At 51.9% G+C, this 23,685-nt stretch overlaps 1 protein-coding gene and 8 pseudogenes across 5 annotated transcripts in view; 8 read left to right on the top strand and 1 right to left on the bottom strand.

The window, feature by feature from the left end:
- LOC132239625 (ribonuclease 4-like) overlaps positions 1 to 23,685 on the bottom strand; it is a 337,426-nt gene that overhangs the window by 75,263 nt on the left and 238,478 nt on the right. The window lies entirely within an intron of this gene.
- On the top strand, positions 1,453 to 2,531 carry LOC132227998 (UV excision repair protein RAD23 homolog B-like; annotated as a pseudogene).
- Positions 4,244 to 5,322, top strand: LOC132227992 (UV excision repair protein RAD23 homolog B-like; annotated as a pseudogene).
- Positions 7,034 to 8,112, top strand: LOC132227986 (UV excision repair protein RAD23 homolog B-like; annotated as a pseudogene).
- Positions 9,823 to 10,901, top strand: LOC132227979 (UV excision repair protein RAD23 homolog B-like; annotated as a pseudogene).
- LOC132227972 (UV excision repair protein RAD23 homolog B-like) lies at positions 12,615 to 13,693 on the top strand (annotated as a pseudogene).
- LOC132227966 (UV excision repair protein RAD23 homolog B-like) lies at positions 15,413 to 16,491 on the top strand (annotated as a pseudogene).
- Positions 18,211 to 19,289, top strand: LOC132227959 (UV excision repair protein RAD23 homolog B-like; annotated as a pseudogene).
- On the top strand, positions 21,002 to 22,080 carry LOC132227955 (UV excision repair protein RAD23 homolog B-like; annotated as a pseudogene).

The following is a 23,685-nucleotide window of genomic DNA, read 5'->3' as shown; positions in this document are numbered from 1 at the left end:
CCAAAAAGCAGCTTTTGCAGGTCTCTCTCTTGTAAAAAACAGTAGGTAACTTCCTGGGTTTCACTCTTTTTCGTGTACTAGATCCAGAAATTTAGTGTAATGCCCTGCTTTATATTTCTTTGACTTCACATTGGATTCAGAAAGAATCTACAGTCTTTATTTCATGGCAACACTGGATAATGGCTTTATGAAATTAAAACAGATTTGGAACAACTGCAGAGATGCCAAATAATTGATGGGTATTGTTGCTGCTTCAAAGTTCCCCTCACCATTCCAAGGTCACCGTCAACGGACGCGACCCAGTCACCCTAAGTGAAAAGGAGCCAGCTCGACGGGCCTTAAATACCTGGCGGGCGGAGGGCAAGTGCGTGCTCGCTTTGGCAGCACATATGCCAGTGCACCTGGCCTGCCTCCGATCCTGCACCAGCAGTCGGACACCCCCCTGCCAGCCAGCCAGCCAGCCACCCACCCACCAGCCTGATTGCTCCCAACTGCCCCCCCACTCACCAGGGGGGCCGATTGGGGGTGGGGAACCTAGGTGGCGGTGGGATGTGCCCCTGTAGTGGGGCACCTATGTGGCGAGGTGGGGCACCTGTGTGATGAGGAGGGGTGGGCGCCGATGAGGTGGGGCACCTGTGTGATGAGGTGGGGTGGGCGCCGATGAGGTGGGGCACCTGTGTGTGGGGCACCTGTGTGATGACGTAGGGTGGGCGCCGATGAGGTGGGGCACCTGTGGGATGACGTGGGGTGGGCGCAGATCAGGTGGGGCACATGTGTGGTGGCATGCGGTGGGGCCCCCCTATGTGGTGGGGCATGCATGCTCTTTGGCCACTTCACAACTTTTGCTTGTGGTGCCCCTGCTATGAAAATACCTTCTCCCCCTGCCCGGGACAGCGATGGAATGCTCAACGTACATGGGAACCTTTGGCAGATACAGTTATAATTAATGGTTATTAGTTAGAATATTATAGAATGTTGGGTTTTACTGAAAGGACAACATTCCATGTCATCTACATTAGAATGAAATCCATCACCCTGTCATTTGAAACTTCTTCTTGTCAGAGTCTTGATGCTGGCAGCCACCAGCCTGTGCTGAGCTAGCGGATTCCCTGCTTGTCTCCAAGTGCTTCTTGAGCTTCCTGCACACTCAGGGGCTTGTGCCTGAGGAAGCTATGTGGACCGATCTCGCGGGAAAGGCCACAGTCATGGAGGCAGCTGCTTGGCCAGAGGCCATGGCGGGGGGGGGGGGGGGGGGCGAATGGGGTAGCGGGGGGGAGGAAGAGGCTGCCCCGCTGGGCGAATGTGACAAATCCCCACCCCCACTGTCTTCCTTCTGAGCACACGGGGAGCGCGGGTGACCCCAAGGCCATACCTGGCCACAGACCTCCCCCCCCCCACCCCCATTGGCCGGCACCTGGAGCAGGCCCGGCAGTGTATCTGAGCTGTGGCACCATGCAGGTCGCCCTGAAGACCCTCCAGCAGCAGACCTTTAACATCGACATGGACCCCAAGGTGACGGTGAAAGCACTGAAAGAGAAGATTGAATCTGCAAAGGGGAAGGATGCCTTTCCTGTAGCTGGTCGGAAGTTAATGTGCGCAGGTAAAATCCTCAATGATGCTACTGCTCTAAACGAATATCAAATTGATGGGAAAAACTTTGTGCTGGTTATGGTGACAAAACCCAAAGCAGTGACAACACCAGCACCCACAATGACGCAGCAATCAAATCCTACCACAACTACTGCAGTTAGTTCCTCCACAGCACCAGCTGTGGCTCAGGTCCCAACCCCCACCCCTGCTTTGGCTCCCACTCCCACTCCCACTCCGACTCCTTCTCCTACTCCTACTCCAGCTCCAGCCCTACTCCCACACCTACATCTCTCACTCCAGCATCAACGGCAGCATCTTCAGAACCTGCACCTGTTAGTGTCACAAAACAGGAGAACCCTGCAGAACAGCCAGCAGAAACACCAGTGGCTACTAGCCCCACATCAACTGACAGTACATCGGGAGATTCTTGCCGGTCAAATCTTTTTGAAGATGCCACAAGTGCACGTGTGACACTTATGAGAATATGGTGGTAACTGAGATTATGTCAATGGGCTATGAACGAAAGCAAGTAATTGCAGCCCTGAGAGCCAGTTTCAACAACCCTGGCCGAGCAGTGGAGTATCTTTTCATGGGGATTCCTGGAGACAGAGAAAGTCAGGCTGTGGTTGATCCCTCTCCAGTAGCTACTACTGAGCCTTCTCAGTGTTCAGTGGCTGCAGCTGCAGCAACTACGACAGCAGCAACTACAACAATAAGTTCTGGAGGACATCCCCCTGAATCAGCCTCAGTTTCAACAGATGAGACAAATTATTCAACAGAATCCTTCCCTGTTTCCAGCATTGCTATATCAGATAGGTTGAGAAAATCCTCAATTACTGCAGATAAAGGCATCAGGATTTCCTGAAGGACTTGTGATACAAGCATACTTTGCTTGTAGAAGAATGAGAAGTTGGCTGCCAATTGCCAATTTTCTCCTATAGCCAAACTCTGATGAAGATTGAAAGGGGCTGTTTTTTTTGTTTTTTTTTTGTTTTTTTTTTTTTAATATCACACCTCACACCGGTGCGTTACACGAACTTTGTTCACTGGATTGTCTGGGATAACTTGGGCTCATATCCACAATACCTGTATAAGGTAGTAGATTGTTGGGGGGTGGGAGGGAGGGATCTAGGCTAAATACAGTGCATGTCTGCTTCAATTAGTAGATGCTGCAGATCCACACAGTGTGTAAAATAGACAACCAAAAAGCAGCTTTTGCAGGTCTCTCTCTTGTAAAAAACAGTAGGTAACTTCCTGGGTTTCACTCTTTTTCGTGTACTAGATCCAGAAATTTAGTGTAATGCCCTGCTTTATATTTCTTTGACTTCACATTGGATTCAGAAAGAATCTACAGTCTTTATTTCATGGCAACACTGGATAATGGCTTTATGAAATTAAAACAGATTTGGAACAACTGCAGAGATGCCAAATAATTGATGGGTATTGTTGCTGCTTCAAAGTTCCCCTCACCATTCCAAGGTCACCGTCAACGGACGCGACCCAGTCACCCTAAGTGAAAAGGAGCCAGCTCGACGGGCCTTAAATACCTGGCGGGCGGAGGGCAAGTGCGTGCTCGCTTTGGCAGCACATATGCCAGTGCACCTGGCCTGCCTCCGATCCTGCACCAGCAGTCGGACACCCCCCTGCCAGCCAGCCAGCCAGCCACCCACCCACCAGCCTGATTGCTCCCAACTGCCCCCCCACTCACCAGGGGGGCCGATTGGGGGTGGGGAACCTAGGTGGCGGTGGGATGTGCCCCTGTAGTGGGGCACCTATGTGGCGAGGTGGGGCACCTGTGTGATGAGGAGGGGTGGGCGCCGATGAGGTGGGGCACCTGTGTGATGAGGTGGGGTGGGCGCCGATGAGGTGGGGCACCTGTGTGTGGGGCACCTGTGTGATGACGTAGGGTGGGCGCCGATGAGGTGGGGCACCTGTGGGATGACGTGGGGTGGGCGCAGATCAGGTGGGGCACATGTGTGGTGGCATGCGGTGGGGCCCCCCTATGTGGTGGGGCATGCATGCTCTTTGGCCACTTCACAACTTTTGCTTGTGGTGCCCCTGCTATGAAAATACCTTCTCCCCCTGCCCGGGACAGCGATGGAATGCTCAACGTACATGGGAACCTTTGGCAGATACAGTTATAATTAATGGTTATTAGTTAGAATATTATAGAATGTTGGGTTTTACTGAAAGGACAACATTCCATGTCATCTACATTAGAATGAAATCCATCACCCTGTCATTTGAAACTTCTTCTTGTCAGAGTCTTGATGCTGGCAGCCACCAGCCTGTGCTGAGCTAGCGGATTCCCTGCTTGTCTCCAAGTGCTTCTTGAGCTTCCTGCACACTCAGGGGCTTGTGCCTGAGGAAGCTATGTGGACCGATCTCGCGGGAAAGGCCACAGTCATGGAGGCAGCTGCTTGGCCAGAGGCCATGGCGGGGGGGGGGGGGGGGGGCGAATGGGGTAGCGGGGGGGAGGAAGAGGCTGCCCCGCTGGGCGAATGTGACAAATCCCCACCCCCACTGTCTTCCTTCTGAGCACACGGGGAGCGCGGGTGACCCCAAGGCCATACCTGGCCACAGACCTCCCCCCCCCCACCCCCATTGGCCGGCACCTGGAGCAGGCCCGGCAGTGTATCTGAGCTGTGGCACCATGCAGGTCGCCCTGAAGACCCTCCAGCAGCAGACCTTTAACATCGACATGGACCCCAAGGTGACGGTGAAAGCACTGAAAGAGAAGATTGAATCTGCAAAGGGGAAGGATGCCTTTCCTGTAGCTGGTCGGAAGTTAATGTGCGCAGGTAAAATCCTCAATGATGCTACTGCTCTAAACGAATATCAAATTGATGGGAAAAACTTTGTGCTGGTTATGGTGACAAAACCCAAAGCAGTGACAACACCAGCACCCACAATGACGCAGCAATCAAATCCTACCACAACTACTGCAGTTAGTTCCTCCACAGCACCAGCTGTGGCTCAGGTCCCAACCCCCACCCCTGCTTTGGCTCCCACTCCCACTCCCACTCCGACTCCTTCTCCTACTCCTACTCCAGCTCCAGCCCTACTCCCACACCTACATCTCTCACTCCAGCATCAACGGCAGCATCTTCAGAACCTGCACCTGTTAGTGTCACAAAACAGGAGAACCCTGCAGAACAGCCAGCAGAAACACCAGTGGCTACTAGCCCCACATCAACTGACAGTACATCGGGAGATTCTTGCCGGTCAAATCTTTTTGAAGATGCCACAAGTGCACGTGTGACACTTATGAGAATATGGTGGTAACTGAGATTATGTCAATGGGCTATGAACGAAAGCAAGTAATTGCAGCCCTGAGAGCCAGTTTCAACAACCCTGGCCGAGCAGTGGAGTATCTTTTCATGGGGATTCCTGGAGACAGAGAAAGTCAGGCTGTGGTTGATCCCTCTCCAGTAGCTACTACTGAGCCTTCTCAGTGTTCAGTGGCTGCAGCTGCAGCAACTACGACAGCAGCAACTACAACAATAAGTTCTGGAGGACATCCCCCTGAATCAGCCTCAGTTTCAACAGATGAGACAAATTATTCAACAGAATCCTTCCCTGTTTCCAGCATTGCTATATCAGATAGGTTGAGAAAATCCTCAATTACTGCAGATAAAGGCATCAGGATTTCCTGAAGGACTTGTGATACAAGCATACTTTGCTTGTAGAAGAATGAGAAGTTGGCTGCCAATTGCCAATTTTCTCCTATAGCCAAACTCTGATGAAGATTGAAAGGGGCTGTTTTTTTTTTTTTTTTTTTTTTTTTTTTTTTTTTAATATCACACCTCACACCGGTGCGTTACACGAACTTTGTTCACTGGATTGTCTGGGATAACTTGGGCTCATATCCACAATACCTGTATAAGGTAGTAGATTGTTGGGGGGTGGGAGGGAGGGATCTAGGCTAAATACAGTGCATGTCTGCTTCAATTAGTAGATGCTGCAGATCCACACAGTGTGTAAAATAGACAACCAAAAAGCAGCTTTTGCAGGTCTCTCTCTTGTAAAAAACAGTAGGTAACTTCCTGGGTTTCACTCTTTTTCGTGTACTAGATCCAGAAATTTAGTGTAATGCCCTGCTTTATATTTCTTTGACTTCACATTGGATTCAGAAAGAATCTACAGTCTTTATTTCATGGCAACACTGGATAATGGCTTTATGAAATTAAAACAGATTTGGAACAACTGCAGAGATGCCAAATAATTGATGGGTATTGTTGCTGCTTCAAAGTTCCCCTCACCATTCCAAGGTCACCGCCAACGGACGCGACCCAGTCACCCTAAGTGAAAAGGAGCCAGCTCGACGGGCCTTAAATACCTGGCGGGCGGAGGGCAAGTGCGTGCTCGCTTTGGCAGCACATATGCCAGTGCACCTGGCCTGCCTCCGATCCTGCACCAGCAGTCGGACACCCCCCTGCCAGCCAGCCAGCCAGCCACCCACCCACCAGCCTGATTGCTCCCAACTGCCCCCCCACTCACCAGGGGGGCCGATTGGGGGTGGGGAACCTAGGTGGCGGTGGGATGTGCCCCTGTAGTGGGGCACCTATGTGGCGAGGTGGGGCACCTGTGTGATGAGGAGGGGTGGGCGCCGATGAGGTGGGGCACCTGTGTGATGAGGTGGGGTGGGCGCCGATGAGGTGGGGCACCTGTGTGTGGGGCACCTGTGTGATGACGTAGGGTGGGCGCCGATGAGGTGGGGCACCTGTGGGATGACGTGGGGTGGGCGCAGATCAGGTGGGGCACATGTGTGGTGGCATGCGGTGGGGCCCCCCTATGTGGTGGGGCATGCATGCTCTTTGGCCACTTCACAACTTTTGCTTGTGGTGCCCCTGCTATGAAAATACCTTCTCCCCCTGCCCGGGACAGCGATGGAATGCTCAACGTACATGGGAACCTTTGGCAGATACAGTTATAATTAATGGTTATTAGTTAGAATATTATAGAATGTTGGGTTTTACTGAAAGGACAACATTCCATGTCATCTACATTAGAATGAAATCCATCACCCTGTCATTTGAAACTTCTTCTTGTCAGAGTCTTGATGCTGGCAGCCACCAGCCTGTGCTGAGCTAGCGGATTCCCTGCTTGTCTCCAAGTGCTTCTTGAGCTTCCTGCACACTCAGGGGCTTGTGCCTGAGGAAGCTATGTGGACCGATCTCGCGGGAAAGGCCACAGTCATGGAGGCAGCTGCTTGGCCAGAGGCCATGGCGGGGGGGGGGGGGGGGCGAATGGGGTAGCGGGGGGGAGGAAGAGGCTGCCCCGCTGGGCGAATGTGACAAATCCCCACCCCCACTGTCTTCCTTCTGAGCACACGGGGAGCGCGGGTGACCCCAAGGCCATACCTGGCCACAGACCTCCCCCCCCCCACCCCCATTGGCCGGCACCTGGAGCAGGCCCGGCAGTGTATCTGAGCTGTGGCACCATGCAGGTCGCCCTGAAGACCCTCCAGCAGCAGACCTTTAACATCGACATGGACCCCAAGGTGACGGTGAAAGCACTGAAAGAGAAGATTGAATCTGCAAAGGGGAAGGATGCCTTTCCTGTAGCTGGTCGGAAGTTAATGTGCGCAGGTAAAATCCTCAATGATGCTACTGCTCTAAACGAATATCAAATTGATGGGAAAAACTTTGTGCTGGTTATGGTGACAAAACCCAAAGCAGTGACAACACCAGCACCCACAATGACGCAGCAATCAAATCCTACCACAACTACCGCAGTTAGTTCCTCCACAGCACCAGCTGTGGCTCAGGTCCCAACCCCCACCCCTGCTTTGGCTCCCACTCCCACTCCCACTCCGACTCCTTCTCCTACTCCTACTCCAGCTCCAGCCCTACTCCCACACCTACATCTCTCACTCCAGCATCAACGGCAGCATCTTCAGAACCTGCACCTGTTAGTGTCACAAAACAGGAGAACCCTGCAGAACAGCCAGCAGAAACACCAGTGGCTACTAGCCCCACATCAACTGACAGTACATCGGGAGATTCTTGCCGGTCAAATCTTTTTGAAGATGCCACAAGTGCACGTGTGACACTTATGAGAATATGGTGGTAACTGAGATTATGTCAATGGGCTATGAACGAAAGCAAGTAATTGCAGCCCTGAGAGCCAGTTTCAACAACCCTGGCCGAGCAGTGGAGTATCTTTTCATGGGGATTCCTGGAGACAGAGAAAGTCAGGCTGTGGTTGATCCCTCTCCAGTAGCTACTACTGAGCCTTCTCAGTGTTCAGTGGCTGCAGCTGCAGCAACTACGACAGCAGCAACTACAACAATAAGTTCTGGAGGACATCCCCCTGAATCAGCCTCAGTTTCAACAGATGAGACAAATTATTCAACAGAATCCTTCCCTGTTTCCAGCATTGCTATATCAGATAGGTTGAGAAAATCCTCAATTACTGCAGATAAAGGCATCAGGATTTCCTGAAGGACTTGTGATACAAGCATACTTTGCTTGTAGAAGAATGAGAAGTTGGCTGCCAATTGCCAATTTTCTCCTATAGCCAAACTCTGATGAAGATTGAAAGGGGCTGTTTTTTTTGGTTTTTTTGTTTTTTTTTTTTTTTAATATCACACCTCACACCGGTGCGTTACACGAACTTTGTTCACTGGATTGTCTGGGATAACTTGGGCTCATATCCACAATACCTGTATAAGGTAGTAGATTGTTGGGGGGTGGGAGGGAGGGATCTAGGCTAAATACAGTGCATGTCTGCTTCAATTAGTAGATGCTGCAGATCCACACAGTGTGTAAAATAGACAACCAAAAAGCAGCTTTTGCAGGTCTCTCTCTTGTAAAAAACAGTAGGTAACTTCCTGGGTTTCACTCTTTTTCGTGTACTAGATCCAGAAATTTAGTGTAATGCCCTGCTTTATATTTCTTTGACTTCACATTGGATTCAGAAAGAATCTACAGTCTTTATTTCATGGCAACACTGGATAATGGCTTTATGAAATTAAAACAGATTTGGAACAACTGCAGAGATGCCAAATAATTGATGGGTATTGTTGCTGCTTCAAAGTTCCCCTCACCATTCCAAGGTCACCGTCAACGGACGCGACCCAGTCACCCTAAGTGAAAAGGAGCCAGCTCGACGGGCCTTAAATACCTGGCGGGCGGAGGGCAAGTGCGTGCTCGCTTTGGCAGCACATATGCCAGTGCACCTGGCCTGCCTCCGATCCTGCACCAGCAGTCGGACACCCCCCTGCCAGCCAGCCAGCCAGCCACCCACCCACCAGCCTGATTGCTCCCAACTGCCCCCCCACTCACCAGGGGGGCCGATTGGGGGTGGGGAACCTAGGTGGCGGTGGGATGTGCCCCTGTAGTGGGGCACCTATGTGGCGAGGTGGGGCACCTGTGTGATGAGGAGGGGTGGGCGCCGATGAGGTGGGGCACCTGTGTGATGAGGTGGGGTGGGCGCCGATGAGGTGGGGCACCTGTGTGTGGGGCACCTGTGTGATGACGTAGGGTGGGCGCCGATGAGGTGGGGCACCTGTGGGATGACGTGGGGTGGGCGCAGATCAGGTGGGGCACATGTGTGGTGGCATGCGGTGGGGCCCCCCTATGTGGTGGGGCATGCATGCTCTTTGGCCACTTCACAACTTTTGCTTGTGGTGCCCCTGCTATGAAAATACCTTCTCCCCCTGCCCGGGACAGCGATGGAATGCTCAACGTACATGGGAACCTTTGGCAGATACAGTTATAATTAATGGTTATTAGTTAGAATATTATAGAATGTTGGGTTTTACTGAAAGGACAACATTCCATGTCATCTACATTAGAATGAAATCCATCACCCTGTCATTTGAAACTTCTTCTTGTCAGAGTCTTGATGCTGGCAGCCACCAGCCTGTGCTGAGCTAGCGGATTCCCTGCTTGTCTCCAAGTGCTTCTTGAGCTTCCTGCACACTCAGGGGCTTGTGCCTGAGGAAGCTATGTGGACCGATCTCGCGGGAAAGGCCACAGTCATGGAGGCAGCTGCTTGGCCAGAGGCCATGGCGGGGGGGGGGGGGGGGCGAATGGGGTAGCGGGGGGGAGGAAGAGGCTGCCCCGCTGGGCGAATGTGACAAATCCCCACCCCCACTGTCTTCCTTCTGAGCACACGGGGAGCGCGGGTGACCCCAAGGCCATACCTGGCCACAGACCTCCCCCCCCCCACCCCCATTGGCCGGCACCTGGAGCAGGCCCGGCAGTGTATCTGAGCTGTGGCACCATGCAGGTCGCCCTGAAGACCCTCCAGCAGCAGACCTTTAACATCGACATGGACCCCAAGGTGACGGTGAAAGCACTGAAAGAGAAGATTGAATCTGCAAAGGGGAAGGATGCCTTTCCTGTAGCTGGTCGGAAGTTAATGTGCGCAGGTAAAATCCTCAATGATGCTACTGCTCTAAACGAATATCAAATTGATGGGAAAAACTTTGTGCTGGTTATGGTGACAAAACCCAAAGCAGTGACAACACCAGCACCCACAATGACGCAGCAATCAAATCCTACCACAACTACTGCAGTTAGTTCCTCCACAGCACCAGCTGTGGCTCAGGTCCCAACCCCCACCCCTGCTTTGGCTCCCACTCCCACTCCCACTCCGACTCCTTCTCCTACTCCTACTCCAGCTCCAGCCCTACTCCCACACCTACATCTCTCACTCCAGCATCAACGGCAGCATCTTCAGAACCTGCACCTGTTAGTGTCACAAAACAGGAGAACCCTGCAGAACAGCCAGCAGAAACACCAGTGGCTACTAGCCCCACATCAACTGACAGTACATCGGGAGATTCTTGCCGGTCAAATCTTTTTGAAGATGCCACAAGTGCACGTGTGACACTTATGAGAATATGGTGGTAACTGAGATTATGTCAATGGGCTATGAACGAAAGCAAGTAATTGCAGCCCTGAGAGCCAGTTTCAACAACCCTGGCCGAGCAGTGGAGTATCTTTTCATGGGGATTCCTGGAGACAGAGAAAGTCAGGCTGTGGTTGATCCCTCTCCAGTAGCTACTACTGAGCCTTCTCAGTGTTCAGTGGCTGCAGCTGCAGCAACTACGACAGCAGCAACTACAACAATAAGTTCTGGAGGACATCCCCCTGAATCAGCCTCAGTTTCAACAGATGAGACAAATTATTCAACAGAATCCTTCCCTGTTTCCAGCATTGCTATATCAGATAGGTTGAGAAAATCCTCAATTACTGCAGATAAAGGCATCAGGATTTCCTGAAGGACTTGTGATACAAGCATACTTTGCTTGTAGAAGAATGAGAAGTTGGCTGCCAATTGCCAATTTTCTCCTATAGCCAAACTCTGATGAAGATTGAAAGGGGCTGTTTTTTTTGTTTTTTTTTTGTTTTTTTTTTTTTAATATCACACCTCACACCGGTGCGTTACACGAACTTTGTTCACTGGATTGTCTGGGATAACTTGGGCTCATATCCACAATACCTGTATAAGGTAGTAGATTGTTGGGGGGTGGGAGGGAGGGATCTAGGCTAAATACAGTGCATGTCTGCTTCAATTAGTAGATGCTGCAGATCCACACAGTGTGTAAAATAGACAACCAAAAAGCAGCTTTTGCAGGTCTCTCTCTTGTAAAAAACAGTAGGTAACTTCCTGGGTTTCACTCTTTTTCGTGTACTAGATCCAGAAATTTAGTGTAATGCCCTGCTTTATATTTCTTTGACTTCACATTGGATTCAGAAAGAATCTACAGTCTTTATTTCATGGCAACACTGGATAATGGCTTTATGAAATTAAAACAGATTTGGAACAACTGCAGAGATGCCAAATAATTGATGGGTATTGTTGCTGCTTCAAAGTTCCCCTCACCATTCCAAGGTCACCGTCAACGGACGCGACCCAGTCACCCTAAGTGAAAAGGAGCCAGCTCGACGGGCCTTAAATACCTGGCGGGCGGAGGGCAAGTGCGTGCTCGCTTTGGCAGCACATATGCCAGTGCACCTGGCCTGCCTCCGATCCTGCACCAGCAGTCGGACACCCCCCTGCCAGCCAGCCAGCCAGCCACCCACCCACCAGCCTGATTGCTCCCAACTGCCCCCCCACTCACCAGGGGGGCCGATTGGGGGTGGGGAACCTAGGTGGCGGTGGGATGTGCCCCTGTAGTGGGGCACCTATGTGGCGAGGTGGGGCACCTGTGTGATGAGGAGGGGTGGGCGCCGATGAGGTGGGGCACCTGTGTGATGAGGTGGGGTGGGCGCCGATGAGGTGGGGCACCTGTGTGTGGGGCACCTGTGTGATGACGTAGGGTGGGCGCCGATGAGGTGGGGCACCTGTGGGATGACGTGGGGTGGGCGCAGATCAGGTGGGGCACATGTGTGGTGGCATGCGGTGGGGCCCCCCTATGTGGTGGGGCATGCATGCTCTTTGGCCACTTCACAACTTTTGCTTGTGGTGCCCCTGCTATGAAAATACCTTCTCCCCCTGCCCGGGACAGCGATGGAATGCTCAACGTACATGGGAACCTTTGGCAGATACAGTTATAATTAATGGTTATTAGTTAGAATATTATAGAATGTTGGGTTTTACTGAAAGGACAACATTCCATGTCATCTACATTAGAATGAAATCCATCACCCTGTCATTTGAAACTTCTTCTTGTCAGAGTCTTGATGCTGGCAGCCACCAGCCTGTGCTGAGCTAGCGGATTCCCTGCTTGTCTCCAAGTGCTTCTTGAGCTTCCTGCACACTCAGGGGCTTGTGCCTGAGGAAGCTATGTGGACCGATCTCGCGGGAAAGGCCACAGTCATGGAGGCAGCTGCTTGGCCAGAGGCCATGGCGGGGGGGGGTGGGGGGGGGCGAATGGGGTAGCGGGGGGGAGGAAGAGGCTGCCCCGCTGGGCGAATGTGACAAATCCCCACCCCCACTGTCTTCCTTCTGAGCACACGGGGAGCGCGGGTGACCCCAAGGCCATACCTGGCCACAGACCTCCCCCCCCCCACCCCCATTGGCCGGCACCTGGAGCAGGCCCGGCAGTGTATCTGAGCTGTGGCACCATGCAGGTCGCCCTGAAGACCCTCCAGCAGCAGACCTTTAACATCGACATGGACCCCAAGGTGACGGTGAAAGCACTGAAAGAGAAGATTGAATCTGCAAAGGGGAAGGATGCCTTTCCTGTAGCTGGTCGGAAGTTAATGTGCGCAGGTAAAATCCTCAATGATGCTACTGCTCTAAACGAATATCAAATTGATGGGAAAAACTTTGTGCTGGTTATGGTGACAAAACCCAAAGCAGTGACAACACCAGCACCCACAATGACGCAGCAATCAAATCCTACCACAACTACTGCAGTTAGTTCCTCCACAGCACCAGCTGTGGCTCAGGTCCCAACCCCCACCCCTGCTTTGGCTCCCACTCCCACTCCCACTCCGACTCCTTCTCCTACTCCTACTCCAGCTCCAGCCCTACTCCCACACCTACATCTCTCACTCCAGCATCAACGGCAGCATCTTCAGAACCTGCACCTGTTAGTGTCACAAAACAGGAGAACCCTGCAGAACAGCCAGCAGAAACACCAGTGGCTACTAGCCCCACATCAACTGACAGTACATCGGGAGATTCTTGCCGGTCAAATCTTTTTGAAGATGCCACAAGTGCACGTGTGACACTTATGAGAATATGGTGGTAACTGAGATTATGTCAATGGGCTATGAACGAAAGCAAGTAATTGCAGCCCTGAGAGCCAGTTTCAACAACCCTGGCCGAGCAGTGGAGTATCTTTTCATGGGGATTCCTGGAGACAGAGAAAGTCAGGCTGTGGTTGATCCCTCTCCAGTAGCTACTACTGAGCCTTCTCAGTGTTCAGTGGCTGCAGCTGCAGCAACTACGACAGCAGCAACTACAACAATAAGTTCTGGAGGACATCCCCCTGAATCAGCCTCAGTTTCAACAGATGAGACAAATTATTCAACAGAATCCTTCCCTGTTTCCAGCATTGCTATATCAGATAGGTTGAGAAAATCCTCAATTACTGCAGATAAAGGCATCAGGATTTCCTGAAGGACTTGTGATACAAGCATACTTTGCTTGTAGAAGAATGAGAAGTTGGCTGCCAATTGCCAATTTTCTCCTATAGCCAAACTCTGATGAAGATTGAAAGGGGCTGTTTTTTTTTTTTTTTTTTTTTTTTTTTTTTTTTTTTTTTAATATCACACCTCACACCGGTGCGTTACACGAACTTTGTTCACTGGATTGTCTGGGATAACTTGGGCTCATATCCACAATACCTGTATAAGGTAGTAGATTGTTGGGGGGTGGGAGGGAGGGATCTAGGCTAAATACAGTGCATGTCTGCTTCAATTAGTAGATGCTGCAGATCCACACAGTGTGTAAAATAGACAACCAAAAAGCAGCTTTTGCAGGTCTCTCTCTTGTAAAAAACAGTAGGTAACTTCCTGGGTTTCACTCTTTTTCGTGTACTAGATCCAGAAATTTAGTGTAATGCCCTGCTTTATATTTCTTTGACTTCACATTGGATTCAGAAAGAATCTACAGTCTTTATTTCATGGCAACACTGGATAATGGCTTTATGAAATTAAAACAGATTTGGAACAACTGCAGAGATGCCAAATAATTGATGGGTATTGTTGCTGCTTCAAAGTTCCCCTCACCATTCCAAGGTCACCGTCAACGGACGCGACCCAGTCACCCTAAGTGAAAAGGAGCCAGCTCGACGGGCCTTAAATACCTGGCGGGCGGAGGGCAAGTGCGTGCTCGCTTTGGCAGCACATATGCCAGTGCACCTGGCCTGCCTCCGATCCTGCACCAGCAGTCGGACACCCCCCTGCCAGCCAGCCAGCCAGCCACCCACCCACCAGCCTGATTGCTCCCAACTGCCCCCCCACTCACCAGGGGGGCCGATTGGGGGTGGGGAACCTAGGTGGCGGTGGGATGTGCCCCTGTAGTGGGGCACCTATGTGGCGAGGTGGGGCACCTGTGTGATGAGGAGGGGTGGGCGCCGATGAGGTGGGGCACCTGTGTGATGAGGTGGGGTGGGCGCCGATGAGGTGGGGCACCTGTGTGTGGGGCACCTGTGTGATGACGTAGGGTGGGCGCCGATGAGGTGGGGCACCTGTGGGATGACGTGGGGTGGGCGCAGATCAGGTGGGGCACATGTGTGGTGGCATGCGGTGGGGCCCCCCTATGTGGTGGGGCATGCATGCTCTTTGGCCACTTCACAACTTTTGCTTGTGGTGCCCCTGCTATGAAAATACCTTCTCCCCCTGCCCGGGACAGCGATGGAATGCTCAACGTACATGGGAACCTTTGGCAGATACAGTTATAATTAATGGTTATTAGTTAGAATATTATAGAATGTTGGGTTTTACTGAAAGGACAACATTCCATGTCATCTACATTAGAATGAAATCCATCACCCTGTCATTTGAAACTTCTTCTTGTCAGAGTCTTGATGCTGGCAGCCACCAGCCTGTGCTGAGCTAGCGGATTCCCTGCTTGTCTCCAAGTGCTTCTTGAGCTTCCTGCACACTCAGGGGCTTGTGCCTGAGGAAGCTATGTGGACCGATCTCGCGGGAAAGGCCACAGTCATGGAGGCAGCTGCTTGGCCAGAGGCCATGGCGGGGGGGGGGGGGGGGGGGCGAATGGGGTAGCGGGGGGGAGGAAGAGGCTGCCCCGCTGGGCGAATGTGACAAATCCCCACCCCCACTGTCTTCCTTCTGAGCACACGGGGAGCGCGGGTGACCCCAAGGCCATACCTGGCCACAGACCTCCCCCCCCCCACCCCCATTGGCCGGCACCTGGAGCAGGCCCGGCAGTGTATCTGAGCTGTGGCACCATGCAGGTCGCCCTGAAGACCCTCCAGCAGCAGACCTTTAACATCGACATGGACCCCAAGGTGACGGTGAAAGCACTGAAAGAGAAGATTGAATCTGCAAAGGGGAAGGATGCCTTTCCTGTAGCTGGTCGGAAGTTAATGTGCGCAGGTAAAATCCTCAATGATGCTACTGCTCTAAACGAATATCAAATTGATGGGAAAAACTTTGTGCTGGTTATGGTGACAAAACCCAAAGCAGTGACAACACCAGCACCCACAATGACGCAGCAATCAAATCCTACCACAACTACTGCAGTTAGTTCCTCCACAGCACCAGCTGTGGCTCAGGTCCCAACCCCCACCCCTGCTTTGGCTCCCACTCCCACTCCCACTCCGACTCCTTCTCCTACTCCTACTCCAGCTCCAGCCCTACTCCCACACCTACATCTCTCACTCCAGCATCAACGGCAGCATCTTCAGAACCTGCACCTGTTAGTGTCACAAAACAGGAGAACCCTGCAGAACAGCCAGCAGAAACACCAGTGGCTACTAGCCCCACATCAACTGACAGTACATCGGGAGATTCTTGCCGGTCAAATCTTTTTGAAGATGCCACAAGTGCACGTGTGACACTTATGAGAATATGGTGGTAACTGAGATTATGTCAATGGGCTATGAACGAAAGCAAGTAATTGCAGCCCTGAGAGCCAGTTTCAACAACCCTGGCCGAGCAGTGGAGTATCTTTTCATGGGGATTCCTGGAGACAGAGAAAGTCAGGCTGTGGTTGATCCCTCTCCAGTAGCTACTACTGAGCCTTCTCAGTGTTCAGTGGCTGCAGCTGCAGCAACTACGACAGCAGCAACTACAACAATAAGTTCTGGAGGACATCCCCCTGAATCAGCCTCAGTTTCAACAGATGAGACAAATTATTCAACAGAATCCTTCCCTGTTTCCAGCATTGCTATATCAGATAGGTTGAGAAAATCCTCAATTACTGCAGATAAAGGCATCAGGATTTCCTGAAGGACTTGTGATACAAGCATACTTTGCTTGTAGAAGAATGAGAAGTTGGCTGCCAATTGCCAATTTTCTCCTATAGCCAAACTCTGATGAAGATTGAAAGGGGCTGTTTTTTTTTTTTTTTTTTTTTTTTTTTTTTTTTTTTTTTTTAATATCACACCTCACACCGGTGCGTTACACGAACTTTGTTCACTGGATTGTCTGGGATAACTTGGGCTCATATCCACAATACCTGTATAAGGTAGTAGATTGTTGGGGGGTGGGAGGGAGGGATCTAGGCTAAATACAGTGCATGTCTGCTTCAATTAGTAGATGCTGCAGATCCACACAGTGTGTAAAATAGACAACCAAAAAGCAGCTTTTGCAGGTCTCTCTCTTGTAAAAAACAGTAGGTAACTTCCTGGGTTTCACTCTTTTTCGTGTACTAGATCCAGAAATTTAGTGTAATGCCCTGCTTTATATTTCTTTGACTTCACATTGGATTCAGAAAGAATCTACAGTCTTTATTTCATGGCAACACTGGATAATGGCTTTATGAAATTAAAACAGATTTGGAACAACTGCAGAGATGCCAAATAATTGATGGGTATTGTTGCTGCTTCAAAGTTCCCCTCACCATTCCAAGGTCACCGCCAACGGACGCGACCCAGTCACCCTAAATGAAAAGGAGCCAGCTCGACGGGCCTTAAATACCTGGCGGGCGGAGGGCAAGTGCGTGCTCGCTTTGGCAGCACATATGCCAGTGCACCTGGCCTGCCTCCGATCCTGCACCAGCAGTCGGACACCCCCCTGCCAGCCAGCCAGCCAGCCACCCACCCACCAGCCTGATTGCTCCCAACTGCCCCCCCACTCACCAGGGGGGCCGATTGGGGGTGGGGAACCTAGGTGGCGGTGGGATGTGCCCCTGTAGTGGGGCACCTATGTGGCGAGGTGGGGCACCTGTGTGATGAGGAGGGGTGGGCGCCGATGAGGTGGGGCACCTGTGTGATGAGGTGGGGTGGGCGCCGATGAGGTGGGGCACCTGTGTGTGGGGCACCTGTGTGATGACGTAGGGTGGGCGCCGATGAGGTGGGGCACCTGTGGGATGACGTGGGGTGGGCGCAGATCAGGTGGGGCACATGTGTGGTGGCATGCGGTGGGGCCCCCCTATGTGGTGGGGCATGCATGCTCTTTGGCCACTTCACAACTTTTGCTTGTGGTGCCCCTGCTATGAAAATACCTTCTCCCCCTGCCCGGGACAGCGATGGAATGCTCAACGTACATGGGAACCTTTGGCAGATACAGTTATAATTAATGGTTATTAGTTAGAATATTATAGAATGTTGGGTTTTACTGAAAGGACAACATTCCATGTCATCTACATTAGAATGAAATCCATCACCCTGTCATTTGAAACTTCTTCTTGTCAGAGTCTTGATGCTGGCAGCCACCAGCCTGTGCTGAGCTAGCGGATTCCCTGCTTGTCTCCAAGTGCTTCTTGAGCTTCCTGCACACTCAGGGGCTTGTGCCTGAGGAAGCTATGTGGACCGATCTCGCGGGAAAGGCCACAGTCATGGAGGCAGCTGCTTGGCCAGAGGCCATGGCGGGGGGGGGGGGGGGGGCGAATGGGGTAGCGGGGGGGAGGAAGAGGCTGCCCCGCTGGGCGAATGTGACAAATCCCCACCCCCACTGTCTTCCTTCTGAGCACACGGGGAGCGCGGGTGACCCCAAGGCCATACCTGGCCACAGACCTCCCCCCCCCCACCCCCATTGGCCGGCACCTGGAGCAGGCCCGGCAGTGTATCTGAGCTGTGGCACCATGCAGGTCGCCCTGAAGACCCTCCAGCAGCAGACCTTTAACATCGACATGGACCCCAAGGTGACGGTGAAAGCACTGAAAGAGAAGATTGAATCTGCAAAGGGGAAGGATGCCTTTCCTGTAGCTGGTCGGAAGTTAATGTGCGCAGGTAAAATCCTCAATGATGCTACTGCTCTAAACGAATATCAAATTGATGGGAAAAACTTTGTGCTGGTTATGGTGACAAAACCCAAAGCAGTGACAACACCAGCACCCACAATGACGCAGCAATCAAATCCTACCACAACTACCGCAGTTAGTTCCTCCACAGCACCAGCTGTGGCTCAGGTCCCAACCCCCACCCCTGCTTTGGCTCCCACTCCCACTCCCACTCCGACTCCTTCTCCTACTCCTACTCCAGCTCCAGCCCTACTCCCACACCTACATCTCTCACTCCAGCATCAACGGCAGCATCTTCAGAACCTGCACCTGTTAGTGTCACAAAACAGGAGAACCCTGCAGAACAGCCAGCAGAAACACCAGTGGCTACTAGCCCCACATCAACTGACAGTACATCGGGAGATTCTTGCCGGTCAAATCTTTTTGAAGATGCCACAAGTGCACGTGTGACACTTATGAGAATATGGTGGTAACTGAGATTATGTCAATGGGCTATGAACGAAAGCAAGTAATTGCAGCCCTGAGAGCCAGTTTCAACAACCCTGGCCGAGCAGTGGAGTATCTTTTCATGGGGATTCCTGGAGACAGAGAAAGTCAGGCTGTGGTTGATCCCTCTCCAGTAGCTACTACTGAGCCTTCTCAGTGTTCAGTGGCTGCAGCTGCAGCAACTACGACAGCAGCAACTACAACAATAAGTTCTGGAGGACATCCCCCTGAATCAGCCTCAGTTTCAACAGATGAGACAAATTATTCAACAGAATCCTTCCCTGTTTCCAGCATTGCTATATCAGATAGGTTGAGAAAATCCTCAATTACTGCAGATAAAGGCATCAGGATTTCCTGAAGGACTTGTGATACAAGCATACTTTGCTTGTAGAAGAATGAGAAGTTGGCTGCCAATTGCCAATTTTCTCCTATAGCCAAACTCTGATGAAGATTGAAAGGGGCTGTTTTTTTTGTTTTTTTTTTGTTTTTTTTTTTTTAATATCACACCTCACACCGGTGCGTTACACGAACTTTGTTCACTGGATTGTCTGGGATAACTTGGGCTCATATCCACAATACCTGTATAAGGTAGTAGATTGTTGGGGGGTGGGAGGGAGGGATCTAGGCTAAATACAGTGCATGTCTGCTTCAATTAGTAGATGCTGCAGATCCACACAGTGTGTAAAATAGACAACCAAAAAGCAGCTTTTGCAGGTCTCTCTCTTGTAAAAAACAGTAGGTAACTTCCTGGGTTTCACTCTTTTTCGTGTACTAGATCCAGAAATTTAGTGTAATGCCCTGCTTTATATTTCTTTGACTTCACATTGGATTCAGAAAGAATCTACAGTCTTTATTTCATGGCAACACTGGATAATGGCTTTATGAAATTAAAACAGATTTGGAACAACTGCAGAGATGCCAAATAATTGATGGGTATTGTTGCTGCTTCAAAGTTCCCCTCACCATTCCAAGGTCACCGTCAACGGACGCGACCCAGTCACCCTAAGTGAAAAGGAGCCAGCTCGACGGGCCTTAAATACCTGGCGGGCGGAGGGCAAGTGCGTGCTCGCTTTGGCAGCACATATGCCAGTGCACCTGGCCTGCCTCCGATCCTGCACCAGCAGTCGGACACCCCCCTGCCAGCCAGCCAGCCAGCCACCCACCCACCAGCCTGATTGCTCCCAACTGCCCCCCCACTCACCAGGGGGGCCGATTGGGGGTGGGGAACCTAGGTGGCGGTGGGATGTGCCCCTGTAGTGGGGCACCTATGTGGCGAGGTGGGGCACCTGTGTGATGAGGAGGGGTGGGCGCCGATGAGGTGGGGCACCTGTGTGATGAGGTGGGGTGGGCGCCGATGAGGTGGGGCACCTGTGTGTGGGGCACCTGTGTGATGACGTAGGGTGGGCGCCGATGAGGTGGGGCACCTGTGGGATGACGTGGGGTGGGCGCAGATCAGGTGGGGCACATGTGTGGTGGCATGCGGTGGGGCCCCCCTATGTGGTGGGGCATGCATGCTCTTTGGCCACTTCACAACTTTTGCTTGTGGTGCCCCTGCTATGAAAATACCTTCTCCCCCTGCCCGGGACAGCGATGGAATGCTCAACGTACATGGGAACCTTTGGCAGATACAGTTATAATTAATGGTTATTAGTTAGAATATTATAGAATGTTGGGTTTTACTGAAAGGACAACATTCCATGTCATCTACATTAGAATGAAATCCATCACCCTGTCATTTGAAACTTCTTCTTGTCAGAGTCTTGATGCTGGCAGCCACCAGCCTGTGCTGAGCTAGCGGATTCCCTGCTTGTCTCCAAGTGCTTCTTGAGCTTCCTGCACACTCAGGGGCTTGTGCCTGAGGAAGCTATGTGGACCGATCTCGCGGGAAAGGCCACAGTCATGGAGGCAGCTGCTTGGCCAGAGGCCATGGCGGGGGGGGGGGGGGGGGGCGAATGGGGTAGCGGGGGGGAGGAAGAGGCTGCCCCGCTGGGCGAATGTGACAAATCCCCACCCCCACTGTCTTCCTTCTGAGCACACGGGGAGCGCGGGTGACCCCAAGGCCATACCTGGCCACAGACCTCCCCCCCCCCACCCCCATTGGCCGGCACCTGGAGCAGGCCCGGCAGTGTATCTGAGCTGTGGCACCATGCAGGTCGCCCTGAAGACCCTCCAGCAGCAGACCTTTAACATCGACATGGACCCCAAGGTGACGGTGAAAGCACTGAAAGAGAAGATTGAATCTGCAAAGGGGAAGGATGCCTTTCCTGTAGCTGGTCGGAAGTTAATGTGCGCAGGTAAAATCCTCAATGATGCTACTGCTCTAAACGAATATCAAATTGATGGGAAAAACTTTGTGCTGGTTATGGTGACAAAACCCAAAGCAGTGACAACACCAGCACCCACAATGACGCAGCAATCAAATCCTACCACAACTACCGCAGTTAGTTCCTCCACAGCACCAGCTGTGGCTCAGGTCCCAACCCCCACCCCTGCTTTGGCTCCCACTCCCACTCCCACTCCGACTCCTTCTCCTACTCCTACTCCAGCTCCAGCCCTACTCCCACACCTACATCTCTCACTCCAGCATCAACGGCAGCATCTTCAGAACCTGCACCTGTTAGTGTCACAAAACAGGAGAACCCTGCAGAACAGCCAGCAGAAACACCAGTGGCTACTAGCCCCACATCAACTGACAGTACATCGGGAGATTCTTGCCGGTCAAATCTTTTTGAAGATGCCACAAGTGCACGTGTGACACTTATGAGAATATGGTGGTAACTGAGATTATGTCAATGGGCTATGAACGAAAGCAAGTAATTGCAGCCCTGAGAGCCAGTTTCAACAACCCTGGCCGAGCAGTGGAGTATCTTTTCATGGGGATTCCTGGAGACAGAGAAAGTCAGGCTGTGGTTGATCCCTCTCCAGTAGCTACTACTGAGCCTTCTCAGTGTTCAGTGGCTGCAGCTGCAGCAACTACGACAGCAGCAACTACAACAATAAGTTCTGGAGGACATCCCCCTGAATCAGCCTCAGTTTCAACAGATGAGACAAATTATTCAACAGAATCCTTCCCTGTTTCCAGCATTGCTATATCAGATAGGTTGAGAAAATCCTCAATTACTGCAGATAAAGGCATCAGGATTTCCTGAAGGACTTGTGATACAAGCATACTTTGCTTGTAGAAGAATGAGAAGTTGGCTGCCAATTGCCAATTTTCTCCTATAGCCAAACTCTGATGAAGATTGAAAGGGGCTGTTTTTTTTGGTTTTTTTGTTTTTTTTTTTTTTTAATATCACACCTCACACCGGTGCGTTACACGAACTTTGTTCACTGGATTGTCTGGGATAACTTGGGCTCATATCCACAATACCTGTATAAGGTAGTAGATTGTTGGGGGGTGGGAGGGAGGGATCTAGGCTAAATACAGTGCATGTCTGCTTCAATTAGTAGATGCTGCAGATCCACACAGTGTGTAAAATAGACAACCAAAAAGCAGCTTTTGCAGGTCTCTCTCTTGTAAAAAACAGTAGGTAACTTCCTGGGTTTCACTCTTTTTCGTGTACTAGATCCAGAAATTTAGTGTAATGCCCTGCTTTATATTTCTTTGACTTCACATTGGATTCAGAAAGAATCTACAGTCTTTATTTCATGGCAACACTGGATAATGGCTTTATGAAATTAAAACAGATTTGGAACAACTGCAGAGATGCCAAATAATTGATGGGTATTGTTGCTGCTTCAAAGTTCCCCTCACCATTCCAAGGTCACCGTCAACGGACGCGACCCAGTCACCCTAAGTGAAAAGGAGCCAGCTCGACGGGCCTTAAATACCTGGCGGGCGGAGGGCAAGTGCGTGCTCGCTTTGGCAGCACATATGCCAGTGCACCTGGCCTGCCTCCGATCCTGCACCAGCAGTCGGACACCCCCCTGCCAGCCAGCCAGCCAGCCACCCACCCACCAGCCTGATTGCTCCCAACTGCCCCCCCACTCACCAGGGGGGCCGATTGGGGGTGGGGAACCTAGGTGGCGGTGGGATGTGCCCCTGTAGTGGGGCACCTATGTGGCGAGGTGGGGCACCTGTGTGATGAGGAGGGGTGGGCGCCGATGAGGTGGGGCACCTGTGTGATGAGGTGGGGTGGGCGCCGATGAGGTGGGGCACCTGTGTGTGGGGCACCTGTGTGATGACGTAGGGTGGGCGCCGATGAGGTGGGGCACCTGTGGGATGACGTGGGGTGGGCGCAGATCAGGTGGGGCACATGTGTGGTGGCATGCGGTGGGGCCCCCCTATGTGGTGGGGCATGCATGCTCTTTGGCCACTTCACAACTTTTGCTTGTGGTGCCCCTGCTATGAAAATACCTTCTCCCCCTGCCCGGGACAGCGATGGAATGCTCAACGTACATGGGAACCTTTGGCAGATACAGTTATAATTAATGGTTATTAGTTAGAATATTATAGAATGTTGGGTTTTACTGAAAGGACAACATTCCATGTCATCTACATTAGAATGAAATCCATCACCCTGTCATTTGAAACTTCTTCTTGTCAGAGTCTTGATGCTGGCAGCCACCAGCCTGTGCTGAGCTAGCGGATTCCCTGCTTGTCTCCAAGTGCTTCTTGAGCTTCCTGCACACTCAGGGGCTTGTGCCTGAGGAAGCTATGTGGACCGATCTCGCGGGAAAGGCCACAGTCATGGAGGCAGCTGCTTGGCCAGAGGCCATGGCGGGGGGGGGGGGGGGGGGGGGCGAATGGGGTAGCGGGGGGGAGGAAGAGGCTGCCCCGCTGGGCGAATGTGACAAATCCCCACCCCCACTGTCTTCCTTCTGAGCACA

This window comes from Myotis daubentonii, chromosome 1, assembly GCF_963259705.1.
Source record: "Myotis daubentonii chromosome 1, mMyoDau2.1, whole genome shotgun sequence".
Taxonomy (NCBI): Eukaryota; Metazoa; Chordata; class Mammalia; order Chiroptera; family Vespertilionidae; genus Myotis; species Myotis daubentonii.
The sequence above is the reverse complement of the archived record's forward strand: the minus strand, read 5'-3'. Positions and strand labels throughout refer to the sequence as shown.